We start from the raw sequence: 18,989 nt of genomic DNA, 5'->3' as shown, positions 1-18,989 counted from the left end.
CCCAGAGAGTGCTCCCCCACACCGCCGGTACTGGGCTTGCTCTGCCAGACGTCAGTCCGTGATGCGGTCCTTGTCCTCTGACGTCGGCATGGGCCGTTAAGAGACCTCTGCTCCTGGAAAAACCAAGAGGCATGTGAATGCAGAGGAAAAATAGCCCTGCCATTGTTTTGACATATTCAATTACCAAGTTTCAGTTACAGTTCTAGATAAGAATTTAAGTTCTTACTTTATACTGAAAAGGAGAAAAGCTAGCATTATCTGCATTTTCTCTGTTTTCTACTGTCTCTTACATTTCTTGTCATACAATGTCATGTAAGTCAGGATAGCGAGAACTGGGGCTGGTCTCCTGTTTTAGAACCTCCCTGGTCTTAGGCGGAAGTCATTAATTGGGCATATTTGCCATCTCATTTGTCCTTTTTGCCCTTTGCCTTGACGGTCTTATTGAGAGAACCAGCATTATTTTTAGTAGCTCCCTTCTTGACGCTTCATGAGTACAGATGTGTCAAGTTGCTGTCTGATCTTTCCAGAGTCATGTGGCTACTCCTGTCCGGTTCTGATGGGAAATCTGACACACTCTGTGATCATGCTGTAATTTTGGCAAGGGAGATCTAGCTGAACACACCATTGTCTCCATACAAATAACCTCCATACAAATAACCTAGAATGTCTCCCTCTCTTCCATCCGTAAGGAATGGTGGTGCCAACTTGAGGTGGGGAGCCATAAAGAGGCTGACGCATTATGCTGTCAGCTAGAGCACTGAGAAGCCTGCACTTTATCTGTTCAGGACGGCGACTTCCAGGCACACAAACGGCTATTGCTTAGTGTAGCATACACACTTGCTTTTGCTCCCCAAATCCTAAGTGTTATTGTTTCCTAATAGAAAGTATATAATATTGTTAAATAACCAGCAAACTGAAAGTCTGGGACTAGAAGAAAAGAATTGGTGCTGAGTTTTAGGATTTAAGGTCTCAGAAAATAGAGTGAGATGAAAATAATCAAGAGAATTATAGATTGGATAATATGGTATTTCCTCTTCTCCGCAGTTGTGAAGAGTCCATAATTATACAATCTGGTCAATGATACTTTTTTTCCTGCAATAGCCACTCTGACACGGGCATATGGGGAATTTGGAATTACTTACTGTAGCTTTTTTTAAAAAAACAAAAAACCACAGTATTTATCTTAACTTTTGCTTCTCCATAACATTTACTGAACAAAAATGTTCTTTAAAAAAATGAAATTATCTGCCTTTTATTCTTGATACAGCATAGCCTTTTGTGCATACTCGAGACCACCTTGGAAGACTTGTTAGATTATACTTAATGAATCTTTTTGAAGAATGACAGTTAAAATGTCTCAATTCTTTCATTTTTATCAGTAGAAAAGCACAGTTTATTCAAGCCCATTCACTTCAACCTTACAGAGCTTTCCGTTTATACATCACTCACTTTATTGAGGGCTTTGCAATCCCTGTTCACAAAGTGAATACCCTTGTTTAACGATTCTCAGATTAAAAGTCAGCAACTGAAAATTTTGTACTGGTATTTCTTATTATAGAATATACATTTACATTCTCCTAAAACAATGTCATACTTATTGATTCCTCTTCAATTAAGCAACAAAAGTTATAATATTCTAATGAAAGGACTTTTTTTAAACCAAAAAACTACTAAATGATAAGAATGTGGTTAAAACAGATTTTGCAATGAGAAAGAACAGTTCAGATGAGTGATCTATGAAAAGAGCCTAAGACTTTGGCTAACCTGGAAATTGTTCCCTAGTAATTTACATCGGAAAGAATGGCAAGGTGACAGGAGTATAAGGTTTTTAAAAAGAAAACCTTTATTAGAAGTCTTTTGACTAGAAGCATGATCCACGTTAGTTATTTATATTACCTCACCTTGGTTTCTCATCTTTAAAAATCTGTATCTACTTAAAGGATAAAATTAAGTGAGAGAATAGATAGCAAGTGCTTGTAACTTACAAAGCATCATAAACAGGCAAGTTACTTTCATTCTTTTTGTAGTATTACAAAACAAAATATCCTACAAACAGAAACACAGTATTAGCTTCTGTTTCTGAATTCGAAATGTTCTCTCTCGTGAAATGTGCATGTAATGTATGTCACTTCCAGGTAGGAAGAGAGTCTTCCAATGTCACATGGTAGCAGGGATGCTGTTTCTTTAGTCCAAGGTACCAGAATCTTGCCAGCTGGGATTCAACTGGTTCAGATATAGATCCACAATGACACAGAAACTTCTTTGGTAAATGACTGTACCAAGACACTAAGGACTGAACTGAGAACAACAGAATTCACGTTCTGAAATGTAGAACCGTAGAGGTCTTAGTATACAGTCAACAACAGCGTGGGTGATGACAACTATCAGCGATCTAAAGTGGTGCGCCATCATTAACTTCCTCCCCTACCCCTGTACCCCCACCCACTGGAAGTGAATAGGGCTGGGGAATATTTTTTGTGTTCTGTGTTTCCATCTTTCTGACTTAATGATCTTCCTGTGTCCTCCTTGCTCTTGTCCCAGCCTGCTTTGCTCCCATATTTCTTTTCCCTCAAACCTAATAGAAAAAATTCCAAGTCTCTCTGGAATTGTTCAAAGTTCAGACTTCAAAGAGCAAAGTCCTCATTAACTCTATTGCTAAGGAGATTGCTTCCTCCCAGAGATTCAGAAAAATGCCACTGCCATTTACTTCGATTTAGAGAGTGACTTCTCCCTCCACTTGCCCTGTGCTGAAACTTTATTTCTGAACACTTTGCTCGGCATCATGTAGGCTGTTATCCTGTTATACTGTGACACACGAATAGTTTTTTTTTTTAATTCTTGCCTTTGGGAGCAGAAAAAAAAATTCCATATTAGTCTTGTCTGCAAAGGCTCTCCCTTTGGGCAAAAGAAATATGCCAAGACACTCTTAATCGCAGCAGCCTGAGGCTGTATTATTTACTTCTCCATGCCTTCTGTCCTATAGGCTACATATGTCTAATTTTTAAGAGATAAGAATTCTAATGCTTGACAAAAATTAGTCATCAAACCATTGAAAATAAAATGTATAATAATAATGCTTAACCCAGCTAGACTCTTAGAAGCTCGAGTTCCATAAAGAAGAAAAGAAATACTCTGCTAATGTTTAGATACTCTCATACTATTAAAAAAATAACTATAAAAAAAAAAAAACCAAGAGAAAAAGTTAGGAAAAACTTTGCTGGAGAATGCCTTTTTTAACTGTCATTTTACGAGCTGTCACTATTGCCAGTGTTATAGGCATCTCTCCAACGAAGCACGTTGCGTTTAGCACCCGCCAAATGAAAGGCCAATACCTATTTTATAAAAAGCAATGATTAAGAGCTGTTTTCATTTAACTTTAGCTTGGGCCAAGAAAACAGCAATTTACTTTGCAGCTACTGCTTCAACTTGAGGTTTTATTTTGTCGTTTCCATCTTAATGTCTTATTACATTGCGGCTATTTCTCTCCGATGCGTCTTCTGTACACAATTAGGCTATTTGTCATTCTTACCCAAGACTACAAAAAGTTCCATACTAGCTAATGGCTTTAAGAACCCTTCAAAATTAAAGCCCAGCAGAACACTCCTGTCTCCAGATTTGCATTTTACAATCCATCGTGCATCATTGTTGCCCTCTCAGAACATTGTTCTCTATGCACTGCTGTGAGCAATCTACATAGTGCAAACGCATCAGCTTTCTCCTTGTCTACCCAAACCTCAACCCAAGGGAAGACCGGCGTTTCCCATACTTGAGATACCACCCTGTGTGACCAGCTGAACAGCAGACCTGTTTCTAAGGACCCAATATCTGAGCCTTAAATATCTAGGTGCATGTTATTCATGGCAATTCATACATAAACCGTTTCTGTTTCTGATCCCTCCAGCAGCCTAGTCTGGATGAGTTGTCCCAGAGAGAAAATAATGAATGAAACATCAAACTGCTTTCCCACTCTCCTGGCTCATACCAATCTTTATTGCTCCAGATAATCTCAATACATATTAACAGAATCAGGGGAGCCTGGGTGGCTCAGTCGGTTACGCATCTGCCTTCAGCTCAGGTCATGGTCCCAGGGTCCTGGGATCCAGCCCCACATGGAGCTCCCTGCTCAGGGGGAGCCTGCTTCTCCTTCTGCCTGCTACTCCCTTTGCTTGTGCTCTCTCTCTGTCAAATAAATAAATAAAATCATATATATATATATATATATATATATATATATATATATATATATATATACAGAATCAGATTCAAGACACAGAACTCTCCTTCATAATTTTAACCACAGAGAAGACTTACTCTCTTCTACGATTTCTAAAAGGAATATGTTTCCCCTCTAAGGTTCTTTTATTTATTGTGGGGGAATCATAGACAAGTAATTGTCTTTTCCAAGCCATGAAATGTGTATTGCCCAACATCCTGAAAAACAAGAAGACAGAAATAAAGGTCACCAGATAGAAGGGGCACACAAAAAATCAATTCTAGTAACAAGGAGTGCGTTATTTTAATTATTCTACTTGACTCAGCTACTGGCCAAAATTACTGGATGTCTATCTCACCAAGTTAAAGAACCTTCCAAACGCCATTCTGAATGGGGAATTGCTGCTATGTATCTTTTATTTTTTAGCTAAAATAAGCTGTGGTTCAATTTAAAGAAAAGTCATCGTAGAGCTGATACAGCTGTCAAAAGGAGAATGTTACATGTAAAATTAACTTTTAGGAAAAGATTTAAGATCCTTTAAAGACAAATTTATCTGCCCAGATAGTGAGTTTAGGAAATCGATATTAGGAATAAAATTATTACCCATAAAAATAAAATGTTTTGGCCCCTCAATAAAAGTTATACAATTATCTGAATAGCATGCTGTGCCTGGAAGAGAATCCAGGAGAATAAAGCTTTATATACATTATCTTGAATATGAATGTCTGTCATCACTGTTTTTTCAAATGAAAAGTAAAATTATATCAAATATAAAGTTATATAAAATCCAGGTGAAAATGAAAATAATTAGTTTCTTTCTATAAAATAAGTTCAACGTAAACCAAGTAAGTTTACCGGACAACTGAATACCAAAAGACAAAGCCAGGTTAAATAGGCCCGAATTGAAATGAAATTGACAGTAATCTTTGATGCTTCTGTGTTAGTGGCACAGTTATTTTTTTAAATGCATTATATTGAATAATACCTTATAATAGCCCATGTTTATTTTTTGCTTTGAGTCTTAGAAACTTAAATAGAAATATTTGATTATACATTCATTCCTAAATTCATTATATATCTCTTTTTCTCCTTTTACTCTTCTCTTGATATCTAGCAAAATCCTAGTAGCTCCTAGTATTAATGGTGTTTAATAAATATAATAATAATAAATATATAGTATTTGCCCTCTAAATTAATTTCCAAGTGCTGGGTATTTTCTATGAGAAAACAGAATTAATACAACCCTGTTTTTTAAAACTAAAATTGGAGCTGTCACGATCAATTAAAAATTTTTTTTTTAGTGCTTACCACTTATTGAGCGTTTACTATGGACAAGGCCCCATGCAAATCACTTTGCTAATATTTGTTGCATTTAACTGGAAGAATGGAAACCAAAAAAGGGGTTTGACTATCTAGTAATCTAATTTTTAAAACAGGCAAGACTTGGCACTTCACCAAAGAATATATACAAATAACCTATAAACACGTGCAAAGATGATTCGCAACATTAGTCATTAGGGAAATGCATATTAAAACCATACTGAAACCCACCAGCATGTTTGAAATTATAGTGGCTGAAAAAAATGTGCAAGGAAGAGGAGCACCTGGTGCTCTCATAAAACTAAAACTACCTTGGAAATTGGGTTAGCGGTTTCTTATGAAGTAAACTTGTACCTACCTTATGACCTGGAAATTCTCCTTTGAATACATGCCCAAAAGAAATGAAAGTATATATCCATAAAATTACACATACAAGAACGTTGATAGTAGTCTTATTCATAATGCTAAAACTGGAAATAATGCAAATACCCACTAAGAGGAATGTGGATAAACGAAATGTGGTACATTCATGCAATGAAATACTCCTCCGCAATAAAATGGAATGATAAACAAAACATAGATGTATCTTGCTGACATTATATTAGAGAAAGAAGCCAGCTACAAGAAAACACAGACTATAGGATCCCATTTATCTGACATTCAAGGACAGGGAAAATGAATCTATGGTTATAGAAATCAGAATTATGCTCCCCTCCACGGCCGTGGAGGATGTGGTGTGGATTCATCATAAAAGAACAAGAGCTGTCTACACTAACAATCGGCTTTTGTATCTTGCCTTGGCTATTGGTTCTGCAGGTATGTAGATTTGTCAAAATGTATTGAACTTTGCACATTTTATTATTTATAAATCAAACACCAATAAAGAAGCTTGCATCCCTTCATAGTCTCAAATCACATATTCCTATATATCATCTCATTTGTAACAACCCACGAGCCCTACAGGGCAGGTATCGTTAGAGGCCTTACAGACAGGAACATTAAGGCTCACAGAGGTGACTTGGTCAAGTCTCCTGAGTGCCTGTAGGCCGCTGGCCACTGTTGCGTTTCCTTATGCTGCATTTCCATTCCCCCCAGCAGCAAGCGGGAGCAGGGCCACGAGTACTCAAATAGAATGAGTTCATGGATTCTAAAGTGCTGAGAAGAACTTTTCTGCTGGGATAGCAGTATTTGAATACTAAGCAGGGTCTCTGCATATCAAATGTGCACTTCTGTCTCTTGCCTGCTGTTATAGAATATGGGGAACTTCCAGAGAGGGAACTGGAGAAGACCCTAGGGAAAGGAGACTATTGTTCTAAGGTTGTGGGCTTCCTTGTTTGGCCGCGAGCTGGTCTTTCCTGTGGTTCATCAGAAGCATGAGAGAGAGAAACATTTTGGACCAGTACTGAGAGACTCGAGGAAAACTACAAAGTCCTGTATCACAGCCAACCTGAAAAGAGACGTTAAAGAAAAGCCATCATGGGAGCCTTGGGTCAGGCTAACTGGTAGGATTGGTGATTTCTGTAGCCAAGGTGCCAAGAAGAAAACAAAAGAAATAGAATTGTGGCCTGGTTGCCAGAGGTCAGAACAAGATAGGTCAGCTTTGGACAGCACAGTTTCTTTAGGCTCATACGCTGCTTTAGAATGCCAGTCCGTTTCTAGTGCCCTGACGGCGCATCTAGACCCACAGCCTTGAAGCTAAGGGAATGCTTTACTTGCTGGTGCTAATATTTATGTGACATTGATTACTTACATAGAACATACTAAACCGTCCCTTGCAGGAGAGATTGCTGATCAGACAAGAAGGCATCCTTGAGTACTTACCACAATTAGGTTTATGTAGTCAAACTGTATTTCGTTCCCCTATACTATAGTTCTGATTCTTCTCAGTAAAATCCAAATTGGAGCTGGCTAGAGAAAACACAGGTATATACAGGGAGGGGGAAAGGTGTGAAGAGGTATGTTTCCTGTGATAACTGAGGGGTGGAAATAAATGAGCTCAGTGGTTCTTTATCTTGGATTCACACTGGTGTCATATCTGGAGCTTTTCACAAAATCCCACCCTGCCTAGATCCTATCCCCCCGAGATTACCATCAAATTGGTCTGAGGAGATGGAGAAGCGAGGAGAGCATGACTTGCAAAGGCTCCACAGGTGGGTCTAATGTGCAGTCGAGGCTGAGAACAACTGAGTTGGGCAGAGGAGAGGGCTGATCATTCAAAATGAGGCCCACTTGCATAGACCGGGCTCCAGAACGGAGGGGTGCCAACAACTCCTACAGAAAGAAGAAAAGCAGTCAAACAGGTTTTCCCACTTTCAAGTCAGATGGCCAAAGAGAGAGACACCAGGGAACCCAAGGTCAAGAAATTCTCCCACAGGAAAATAAAACATGGCCCCACAAGGGCTTTCGTTGCTTCAGTCTTTGCTCCCAGCACATCTAATTGTGCTGCCACTTCTTATGGGAAATGAACACGGACACTCTGCTGGTATGGAATCTCTTAGCTCATTACTGCCAGACATCCCACTTCATCTTACAAAATGCAAATCACAACTTTCCCACTTGGAGTCACCTTGACCCAAGTTACCCGAGAAGCCCCGGTACCATGCTAAATACACTCACTTTACTGATTCTTCTACACTGTGAAGTTGCATATTCATATCCTACTAGAAATCAGAGAAATATAAATTATAATAATAAGATATTCTTAGAATCAGATTAGAGAAGATTAAAAATATAATACCCAGCACTGGCAACAATAAGGGAAAGAGCCTTTTTCATACACTGCTGTTAGAAATCTAAATTTGCAAAACTCTCCTGGAGGACATTTTTTTTTTTCTTAACCTTGAGAGAAAACTTAAAAGCTCAGAAAACCCTTAATCCAATGTATGCCTCTGGAAATTTATCCTAAGGAACTAATTATGGATACATACACACATTTATGTATCAGGATGATCATAACATTAGAACAACCTAAATATTAATAAGGGATTAAGTAATTAAATCACTAAGTCCATTCCCTACAAAGTGTGAAATGATATAGAAAAGAATATTTATAGAATTAATCTATGATCAGACAAACAGTAGGTCATAAAACAGTATGTACAATAGAATCCTACTTTTTTATAAATACATATATGTGTAGAAAAACAAATGGAGCTTGACAGGAAACTCTTGGCAGTGATTATCTGGGTGAATAAGTACTTTCTCCTTTTGTGCTATATCTTTCTGTTATATTTTATAACTTGAATTTAATTTTGTATTCCTTATATAATTAAGACAAATGCATAAAAACAGATTAAGAAAAAATACTAAAAGCCTATATGACAAAATACTAATAGCCAAGATGCAATCTTTGTGTCTCTGTAGTTTCAAGATTTATAATGACTATGTATTACTTTTATAATAAAAAGTGCCCCCAAGCAATTTTAATTGGACATTTACTAATCTCAGACATTTCGGATTCTTCAAATAATTCAACGGTTACAGCTATCTCCTTTGTTGAGCTCCAGATTATTTTTAAAAATAACTGCAAACAAAAACACCATGCATTAACAGCAGCCTATTTCTCCTTACAAGAGGAGGAATAATCTGACCTTCCCACACTGATAGTCGGTTTGGGTTTTGAGAACTGTCCTTGCTTTACGTGTGGCTTTACGACTCCAGAGCGGTAGCCACTTGGACTTTTGTTCTGCTTAGATATTGCCCTTTTTTTTTTCATGTTTCATTGTTTATTTAGAAGCAAAAGGAATTTGCCCACAACTTTGTTCACGATGCCTCTTTCACTCATATTTTTTATGGATTTTTTCCCCGCATTGAATTGCCCTAGCTCTTGAGAACCCACACCCGAGCAGGATCAAGCAGTATTCTAATTGCCCTGTGGTCTGCAAATGTTCAGGTACCATTCAGTACAGGAAATTGCATCAAAATATTCCCCTTCAAATTTCACATTCAGAAAAAGAGGAAGATATTTCAGGATTTCCAAACCTATCATCTTGAGGTGCCAAAGGCATGTCTGCTAAGAAAAGCGTTCATCAACTATAGTCTGAGAATATTGTTTATATAGAAAGTTAACGCTCCCTCCTCACTTCCTTCTGTGGAAGAACAAGATATAACTTCCTGCAACAGTTACCTGGGATGTTTGCCTCTGAACTGGAAACACGTCTGTAGTCCTCAGACTCACGTGTGCTTATAAGAAGTGGCACTGTAATACTGGAACTTATTCCTAAGAAAGAATCTGTCAGTCATTAATCTGTATGGTGGCCTTATTTGTGTTTTTATTCCACCTCTAATCTTGCGCAAATTTCCTGTATAAAGGTTTATTCTCTGTAAAGAATTCCATAAGAATTCATTCACTCATCCATCCCAGGCAGCCAGCAGCCATCCAGCCATCAATTTAGGTGTTTATTCACTTACCTGCAAGTGTTATCAAACATTCCCTATGCCTAGTGCTGAGGACATGCTGGGGGAGCAAGTTTTGGTGTCTGCTCTCGGTGAGCTTGCAGAGAGGGATGTCATTGCCCCTCTGGTCAGCTGTGGGTATAGGATGGACCCAGGGGTTCTTCCTGAGATGTCCTTTTATTGATCTCAATGATGCCTACGTACCACTGTGAAATATTTCCAGTTGGGAGTGTGATTTAAACGTAGATTGACACAGGTCCTTGTTTAGATGAAGGGCATCTAAAACTCTGATAGATAAGCCACAATCTTTCTGGCCTAAAGACCTTAAGGACAGAGTTTGGGATAATCACGGCCACTGGAAAGTGTGCATGTGTGTGTGGCAGGTGGGGCGGTGGGGAGGTATGACTCCTGAAAAGGGGAAAGCTAAAAAAGGAGAATCCCAAATTTTGCTTACAAATTCTGCCCAAATCTCTAGCTGATCCCAGAAGCATTCGTGCACAAGACAGTCAAACCAAAGATAAAATAACTAAACTGATATTGAGTTACTGCCTAAGATACAAAGTGTGCAGTTTTACACACTTCACTTAATTGCCTGCTAAAACAATGAAATCAGCACTGTTCAGAAGAATACAACAGAATCCAGAGACTCTAACACATGTTCACTAAGTCTAGGATACAATCCAAAATTGCTAGACATATGGAAAAATAGCAAAATGTGACCCATTCTCAAGAGTATATATAATCAACAGAGACTGACTTCAAGATGACCCAGACGCTAGAATTAGCAAACAAGAATAGCTATTCTAGTGTGAAGGATGGTGTAACTTGAAACAAACTTGGCTTTCACAGGTATGTTAGGAAATAATCACTATCTTCTCTTAGTCTATTATCAGATACTGTGTAATAACCCACTCTTCTGGAAATTATATTTATTTGTCTGGGATATCATTTTCTTCTCTCACTAAAAGAGATTTCTGATCTTAACACTCCAGTCTTCCGGCCACAGGTGGGTCCATGGGTCGTCATGTGATCCAGGTCAGGCCAACCCAAGTCTCTGCCTATGATTTTTTCTTTCTTTTTTTTTTAAAGATTTTATTTATTTATTCGACAGAGATAGAGACAGCCAGTGAGAGAGGGAACACAAGCAGGGGGAGTGGGAGAGGAAGAAGCAGGCTCATAGCGGAAGAGCCTGATGTGGGGCTCGATCCCATAACACCAGGATCACGCCCTGAGCCGAAGGCAGACGCTTAACCGCTGTGCCACCCAGGCGCCCCTGCCTATGATTTTTTCATACTGAGCTTTGGAATAGGGATTCTGGGAGACTTAATAGCTGTTGGCAGCCAACTTCCACACAATGGGGAGAAAGTTACTCTACAGCAGAAGCAGACTAGATGAAGCTGCCTCCAGACAAAAGCAGGGTCCATAAGCACATGAAGAGCATCTTGATAGCATTTGAATCCTGGTTCCAGGTGCCCCTGAGTCCAGCTGTTCCCACTGGTTATAGGAGCCAACAAATTTCTATATTTTTGTTTACTTTAATTCAAATTTGGATTCTAATAACCAAAAACTAAATGTTTTTGTAAAATACAGACTTAAAGAGCAGAAGATGGGCAAAGAGAAGAAGTCACAGTGTCACGATAACTGGTGCCTGAGCACTTTCAGGACAAAGGGTCGCTTAAGAGAGATGCTAGGAAGCGCAAGGAAAGGACTTGCTTAGCACTTGCAAATGACCTTTTCTTTCCACTTCCACTTCACTTGAGATAAAACACTGGCGGAGCTGGGCAGGGAGCAGCAGTGGGAAGTGAAAAGTCTTTGGGAGGTTGCCAAGGAGACCACTCACTCATTCATTACCTCCATGGTGGAGGGAGTGTGCAGGTTGCTAAGGATATAGCAATGAGCAAAATAAACAGTCCTGCTCCTCATGGGGCTTCAGCCTAGTGTTGTGTTAATTTTAAGAAGAATACTATTACTGTGGCACATCTTGAGCTAAAAAAGGTGTCAAGTTAACACCAAAACTCACAAGATCCCTATGACATGTGAAACCAGGTCATACACTAGGTAAGAAGTTGCTGGTACAGTGTCCCCAAAAGAGAGGTTTCCTGAAAGATCAGCAAATAGCCATATAAACACTTTGAATCTTATGGCACATCTTGATAAGGGGGAAGAGATATGACTCAATGAGCAGAAGCACAAGGGAAGGAAATTGGGAGGATGTTGACGGTGCTAGAAGACCTATTTCTCCAGGGATTCAACTATCAAAGAAGCCATCTCCACCCACCTCTCTGCCAGGATTGAAGACAAGGGGTGGTCAGCAGATGGGCGCACAATATCCTTAGGGTCTGTCAAAGACACTGATACACTGCTGAGTTCACAGTTATGGAGAGCACATATTAGAACTTAGAGGTCTGAAAGCAGAATTCTATAATGTTTTGAAAGATCCTTCCTTTTCCACAGGATAGTTAAAAGCACTGCCTCTCACAGCCAAACTGAGCCCTTCTGTGGCTGCATTTTACAAGTAAATGAAATCTCACTGCCATCCCTTGGTGTCAGCTGTCACCCAGGCCATCACATCCTGCCTGGCAGGCTGGGAAATGAGGTGCAGAACAACACATTCAGCTTTCACCAATGAGCACTGACTCTTGGGCTCATCAGTCAGTCCTGGTATACTGCAAAGTGTTCCCAGAGGGGCTTTCAGCACCAATGTGTTTTCTCAAGGCACAATTCTATCCAAATGGTGGAGAAAGTAACTTGATTTTATTTATGTGTCAGGTGCCTTAAGATCATCCAAATTGCCTGTGTTGCTAACAAGCCCTGTCTCCTGTCAAGGCCATCTACCCACGCATATCCTCAGTGGTCTACAAACTCTATAAAGTAAATTAACCTCAACCAAAAAAAAAAAAAAAATCTATCTATCTATCTATCTATCTATCTATCTATCTATCTATCTTGTCTATCTATCTGTCTTATCTATCTACCTATCTATCATCTATATTTCTATCATCAATCTATTAAGGGAGAGAGAGAGAAAAGAAAAAGCAGCATTATATTGAAATGAAAGTAGGATACAAAGGAAGTCATTAAACTTTGGGGTCATTGCTATGAGCTTTAATACCAACAAACTGAGGGCCTCAGAGGGGAGGGGTGGGGGATTGGGATAGGCTGGTGATGGGTATTAAGGAGGGCACATATTGCATGGTGCACTGGGTGTTATACGCAAATAATGAATCATTGAACATTGCATCAAAAACTGGGGATGTACCGTATGGTGACTAATATAACAAAATAAAAAATTATTAAAATAATAACTAATATCAGTAACAATCATTATTTTCTATATAATAATTATAACTATCAGTAAATCATTCTTTCATTGAACAGTTATTAGACTGATATATATTTATTGATGTATATTATAGTTTACTGATATATAGCTAGTCTTGAAAAAAGTTATAAACAATAATAAATTCTGATTTAAAAGATAAAAAATAATAATAATAATACCAGCTTCAAAGAAGGCACTTCTAGAAACATGCTCCAGATACATGTAAGTACACGTATGGGTGGCTGAAGAACAGATCTGAGCTACGCAGGTCTTACCACTGCACAAACAGGAAGTTATGGTTTATCCATAAGATGAATATTGTCCAGACATTAAATACCGTGTTTTGAAAAACTTAGTAATAAAATAGGCTTCTTGTATAAAGTTAAGTTTAAAAAGCACCCATTTAAAAAGCATGTTAATTTCGAAAGTATACACACTCATACACACCCATATGCACATGTGCATATACATTTTTCTATATTTGACACATATGTATAAATATTATTTATATACCTATATATGCATACAGGTTTTGAAGGTTTTATGCACCAAAATATTAATTCTGGGGGGTTTTTTCTTGGCAGATTTAGCAGTAATTGATTCTTCATTTCTTCTTAACAATCTTCTACAAATCTAAAATTCCATGTAATGAACATGTGTTATTTCATAATCAGAAAAATATTACCTTCTTTTACCATCCCTTGGCTTTCACTTGACAAGGAGTTTGAATTCATAATTAATTGGAGAAAGGGAAATGAAACTTCATAAAACTTTCTGGTTCATGAAACTTTCAACATGAATGAAAAATGAATACTTTCCATAACATTTCTGAAACCTGATCTCTCTACTTTAGATCCTCAGTTTATTAAGCTGGAAGGCCATGAAAATAATTCATCACCAATTTCAAATACCTCTACCCAATGCTCAGAAATTTTTTGAAATAATTAAAGCTAGCAATATGAAACTCCAAAGGGCAACACACATGTGAGAGTAAGTTAACATCCAAAATGCAGAGTGGGGACGCCTGGGTGGCTCAGTCAGTTAAGCATCTGCCTTTGGCTCAGGTCATGATTTCAGGGTCCTGGGATGGAGCCCTGTATTGGGATCCCTGCTCAGTGGGGAGTCTGCTTCTCCTTCTTCCTCTGCAGCTCCCCCTGCTTGTGCCCTCTCTCTGTCAAATAAAATCTTATAAAAAATAAAATGCAGAATGATGTCAATCGATAGTTTGGTATTTAATCCATTCAGTTGTCATTCTTACTGGTTGTATTATGTACCATGGTAATGAGTCAAACAGGTAGTCTTCCTTGCAGTGGGGAAATTGACATTCATGATCACACCAATAAATGTAAACTGTGACTTTGAGAAATGTCCCTAAAGAGGAGAGGTAACCTAAGTGAGGTTGTTAAAAAATATGGACTCTGGAGTCCGAGGCCCAGGCTTGATTCTGTCTGCCATGTACAACTGTGTGGCTTTGGGCAAGTTACTTACCCTCTCTGTCCTCAGTTTGCTGATGTGTAAAGTGGAAATTTTAAAAGCATCTATTTCATAGGATTGTTATACATATCAGTTGAGTCAATATTTAAAGTGCTTATAATAGTGTTTGACACATAGTAATCTTTAGTTGAGTGTTTCACGAATAAATAAAATAGTGTACATGAATTGAAAACATTTAATAGGGAGACCTGACTGAGGTGGTCAGAGAAGGCTTTCCTGTATAACTGATGACCGAATGGCCAGAGTTACCCACACGAAGGTCACAGGGTGTGGGAGCTGAATAAGATGAAGGTGGAATACAGAGAAAAGTGAGGACAGACGAGCTTGGGCTGGTTTGGCCACATCTACTATTGGGGTTTTATTTTATTAAAGTGTTTTATGGATAGTGTGACTTGAGGTTTCTGTTTGGAGGGGGAAAAATCACTAGAGAGTCTAGAAAACTGGAAACGTACAACTGGCAATAAGGAAGAGCCCATACGGAAACTATTACATAATGCAGCTGGGAGCTAGATTAATGTAAGCAAGGGCACAGGCAGGAGAGGAGAAGAAATAAGGCAGGTTCGAAAAGCACCGGGGTGGGGTGGGGGAGCCCTTCCCAGTGGTAGATCAGATATTGAGGATGAGAGAAAGGGCAATGTCAAGATTCACCTTTGGGGTTCAGGAGCCACTGCTGGAGGAAAAGAGTAGATATGGCAGATTGAGCAAGACTTTGGATGTAAATAAGTTGAGTTTGAGATGACTTTCAATCATTCAAGTAAAAATGTTAAGTCGGTACTTAGTTATAGCTGGTTCTCAAGGGTATTGTAAGGCTGGAATAAGATATCAAATGCTATTGAGAAATCAACAAAATGTTCAGATGTAGCAACATAGAGGTTATTCTTGACCTTAGAAAGATTTTTTTCATTACGTGATTGGGATTGATTGAAACTAAATTGGAAAATGGTTGTTATGGGGTAGGACAGTGTAAAGAGATGAAAACATTATAGATGGAAATTTTGGGTAAAAGAAGGCTTGCTGGCTTTGTTTTAATGGAGAGTCCCAAAGATTGTTAAGATCTATTTGAGTGGAAGATGTTAAATATACAAAACAGAGTATAATCAATATCACAAGATTTCTAAGTAGTCAAATAAATGAATTAACCTTAAAGAAAGGAGAGGAAGACCTTTATCGAAATCAAGAGAGCAGGAGGATAAGATGGATCCAGATGGAGGCCCCCAGCATATTAGCCACTTCATGCTCATCCTGCCCAATCAGTGTATTAATGTAATGGATCGATGTGAGGTTCTGCGGGCTCCCCAACCCATCCAGACTTCTTCATAGCCTATTATGAGAAGAGGATGAGTAACATAGCCATAGGGAGGACAAACCTATTAAGAAAAGTTTTTGTCCAATCCATGAGAATATAAACTATTGCTGATCTTCTTTCTTTCTTTTTTTTTTTAAGATTTATTTATTTTAGAGAGAGAGCACAAAGCAGGGAGGGACTGAGGGAGAGGGAGAGACAGAGTCTTTAAGGAGACTCCGTGCTGAGCACGGAACCCGACACAGGGCTGGATCTCACAACCAACCCAGAGATCATGACCTGAGCTGAAACCAAGTATCAGATGCTTAACTGACTGCGCCACCCAGGCGGCCCCCTGCTGATCCTCTTTTTTTATCAGAATACAAAAAAAATGCATTCACAAAATTAATGGCCCAGTGTCATATAGCTGGGGCTTTGTGTATCTCCTTTAGCAACAATGAACCATGTGGCACAGCATGTGCCAACAGGACTACCAGTGTTGGAGCCCGCAGGGACCGACAGTTGCTCCAGAGGATCCATCAGTATCGGAAAAGGCGAGACTAGCAGCTTAAGAGGAAATAAGGAAATGACAGGGCGCAGTGCCCCACTAATCTCTGCCACACTCTCAGTATACACCTTCTCCGCCCTGCATTAACTCGCAGGGGCGTTTCCAGCGAGGGGGCAATTTCAGAGATTTCTATTTGGCCTCCCTCCCTAACAGGCAAGAACCCAGTGAAAGAATTATTCTATCAAGTATGTCTATCTCAGTTATACGTTAGGGAAATGACCATGGACCAGATGGACCCACTGAAAACTGGATTTTAGTCAAAATTCCATTTATTATCTGAACTTTATAAAGCACCACGCTAGCAGGGCAGCCATGATGATGCTTTGGAGTGCCAACTCTGACCAGACGGAGCATGGAACCAGAGTCTCTGTCTTCGAGGGGTTTATATTCTCGTTTGGGGAGATATGTAGATTGATTTCTTTTAAATGTAAGAAAATTTATTGCAATTGAAAGATCGTGCCTTCAAGAGAGTATTTCCTCAACAGAATGCCGGACATCAAATTTTGTGTTTATGGAATCGACAAGTTATTTTAAAATGGAGCTAGTGGACATAGACTGTTAGTGTGAAGAAGTCACACTTTTTGCAGATGGTGTTATTCTTCTTGGCGAAGATGAAAGGGGCTATGGATGGGACTTTTGGTGGGAAGAGAGGGAGAAAAAATTGGAATCGCACCTCTGAGGACCATGATCGGAATCCTAGCAGTTGGCTCACAGGCTCTGCTGAGGGCTCATCAAAGTTTACGTGCCATGAATGTTTAGAGCACCTAATCAGCAGGAGTTTCTCCGGCAGCCCAAGAGCAGAGAGCATAGAACCTTCAGGTTATAAAGCAAACTGAAATAGAAGTAAGTAAATAAACACATAAAAAATTAGATGGCAAATATGATGGAAAGTCAGGGCATTTGATATACAAAAGTGTTATTGAAATGGGTGATGACACCGTCCAATATAGGCAGAGAACTAAGAATCTAGGAGAGAAGTCATGGTCAGTTGATGATAACATGACAAACCGATCAGAATAAGGCGGCTGGAAAGGTAGGAAGTAAAAAGATTGTAGACGGAAGGGAACTGCAGACTCTGGATATGGGTTACAGAAGTTCCTAGAAATAATATAGTCAGGATGAGCCACTGAGCCTTAATTAAAAGTATTGTGTACGGTGAGGGTTTCAAAAAATACATTTCCAATTTCAATCCACCATTTATTACAGATCTGTATGTGAAATCCTAAGGTGCTAATTAAAGCCTTTATAAACATTTGCACGTAGTAATTTCACCATTCTTTGAGGAGATATGAAGAAGCACTTCATCTTTTGAGCACAGTCTATTTTTGCAAGTGGTTGTTATCAATGTGAAGTTATAAAAAGGAAACTTCAGATGCCTTCTCTGTGCTGTTGGCAACAGTCTCTTTTTGGCCAGAAAAGGAGGATGATGTGATTGGATTATAGACTAGAAAATTCCTAAATGTGCCTCATGCTATATTTATGATGATTGAATTAAATTTCGTTACCCCCAGGGTTTGGTGATCAACTTGGAGAACAAACAAAAACTAAAGAAACAGAAAAGAACATTTTCTCCTAATGTTCTGCTTCTTAGTAGAGAAAATGAATTCTTAGGGGCTGTACTATTTTGACTGGAAGAAACGACTCTGGCAAGGCAGCAGGTGGTTATCCTTTTGAAACAAAAACATAAATGCAAATTCCCATACCTTAAAGTTCAAAATGTTCTCTTGAACTTAGTCCAACTGAGTATTCATGTCTCCTGAGTATTGATGTCCGTGGGTGAGCTCTGAAATGCTAATACAGTGAGTGACTCCATCACTCTGCCTCACATATTCAAAGTCCTAAATACAGAAGAAACAGAGTAACTTAACCCCCCTCTTCGCCTATGAGAGACACATTTCTGGAAGCAACATCCCCCACCCGCTCCCCCACCCCCACCTCGGAAATACTGAAGCGATGAAAGAACCAAAGCACGTGGGCACATCGATTCCCGAAGAGCAATGCCACGCCACTGAGCAGCGCACGCGGTACACCGAGCTCTCCCCAGAAGCCCTGCCTGTTTCAGATGAATTCCAGAATATCAAACTGGCTACAACCTTAGTCCAATTTGCTCCCATCTCTACAAATACAGTATTTGTTTAATTTGTTTTCTTCTACGATGGAAGATTCTTTTTCCTTGCCTTTTCTGGAATGCAGAGAGGAAATTCATGGTCTTAATATAGTAGGGAAGTTCTGCAAAATACTTGAAGGACTGCTTTGATAGGTATAAAATGGGAACAGATGGATTAAGTCCTCCAAATCACACAGCACCAGGACGCATCATTCCTGCAGAACGCCGGACTGTGTCCCAGGTGCTGTCATTCATATTACATTCTCCGTTGTGCAACATGGTGGCCTG

The 18,989-nt window shown here is 39.1% G+C and overlaps 1 protein-coding gene and 1 long non-coding RNA gene across 4 annotated transcripts in view; both read right to left on the bottom strand.

The window, feature by feature from the left end:
* Nucleotides 1-3,160: 3,160 nt before the first annotated feature.
* LOC123801130 (uncharacterized) lies at nt 3,161-18,428 on the bottom strand. The gene is made up of 5 exons (XR_006782118.2): nt 18,298-18,428; nt 9,660-9,752; nt 7,623-7,804; nt 4,312-4,431; nt 3,161-4,179 (listed from the first exon to the last, which is right to left on the bottom strand). It is a non-coding gene; the product is annotated as an uncharacterized LOC123801130 (long non-coding RNA).
* A 231-nt stretch (nt 18,429-18,659) lies between these two features.
* Nucleotides 18,660-18,989, bottom strand: part of LOC123801137 (uncharacterized) — a 41,337-nt gene continuing 41,007 nt past the window's right edge. For all 3 annotated transcript variants that reach the window (XR_006782124.2, XM_087865071.1, XM_087865072.1), the window contains one exon: nt 18,660-18,986. The gene's annotated coding sequence lies outside the window, so the exon portion shown is untranslated. The remainder of the gene's footprint in view (nt 18,987-18,989) is intronic.

This window comes from Ursus americanus, chromosome 10, assembly GCF_024610735.1.
Source record: "Ursus americanus isolate L20-20 chromosome 10, mUrsAme1.1.p, whole genome shotgun sequence".
NCBI lineage: Eukaryota > Metazoa > Chordata > Mammalia > Carnivora > Ursidae > Ursus > Ursus americanus.
The sequence above is the reverse complement of the archived record's forward strand: the minus strand, read 5'-3'. Positions and strand labels throughout refer to the sequence as shown.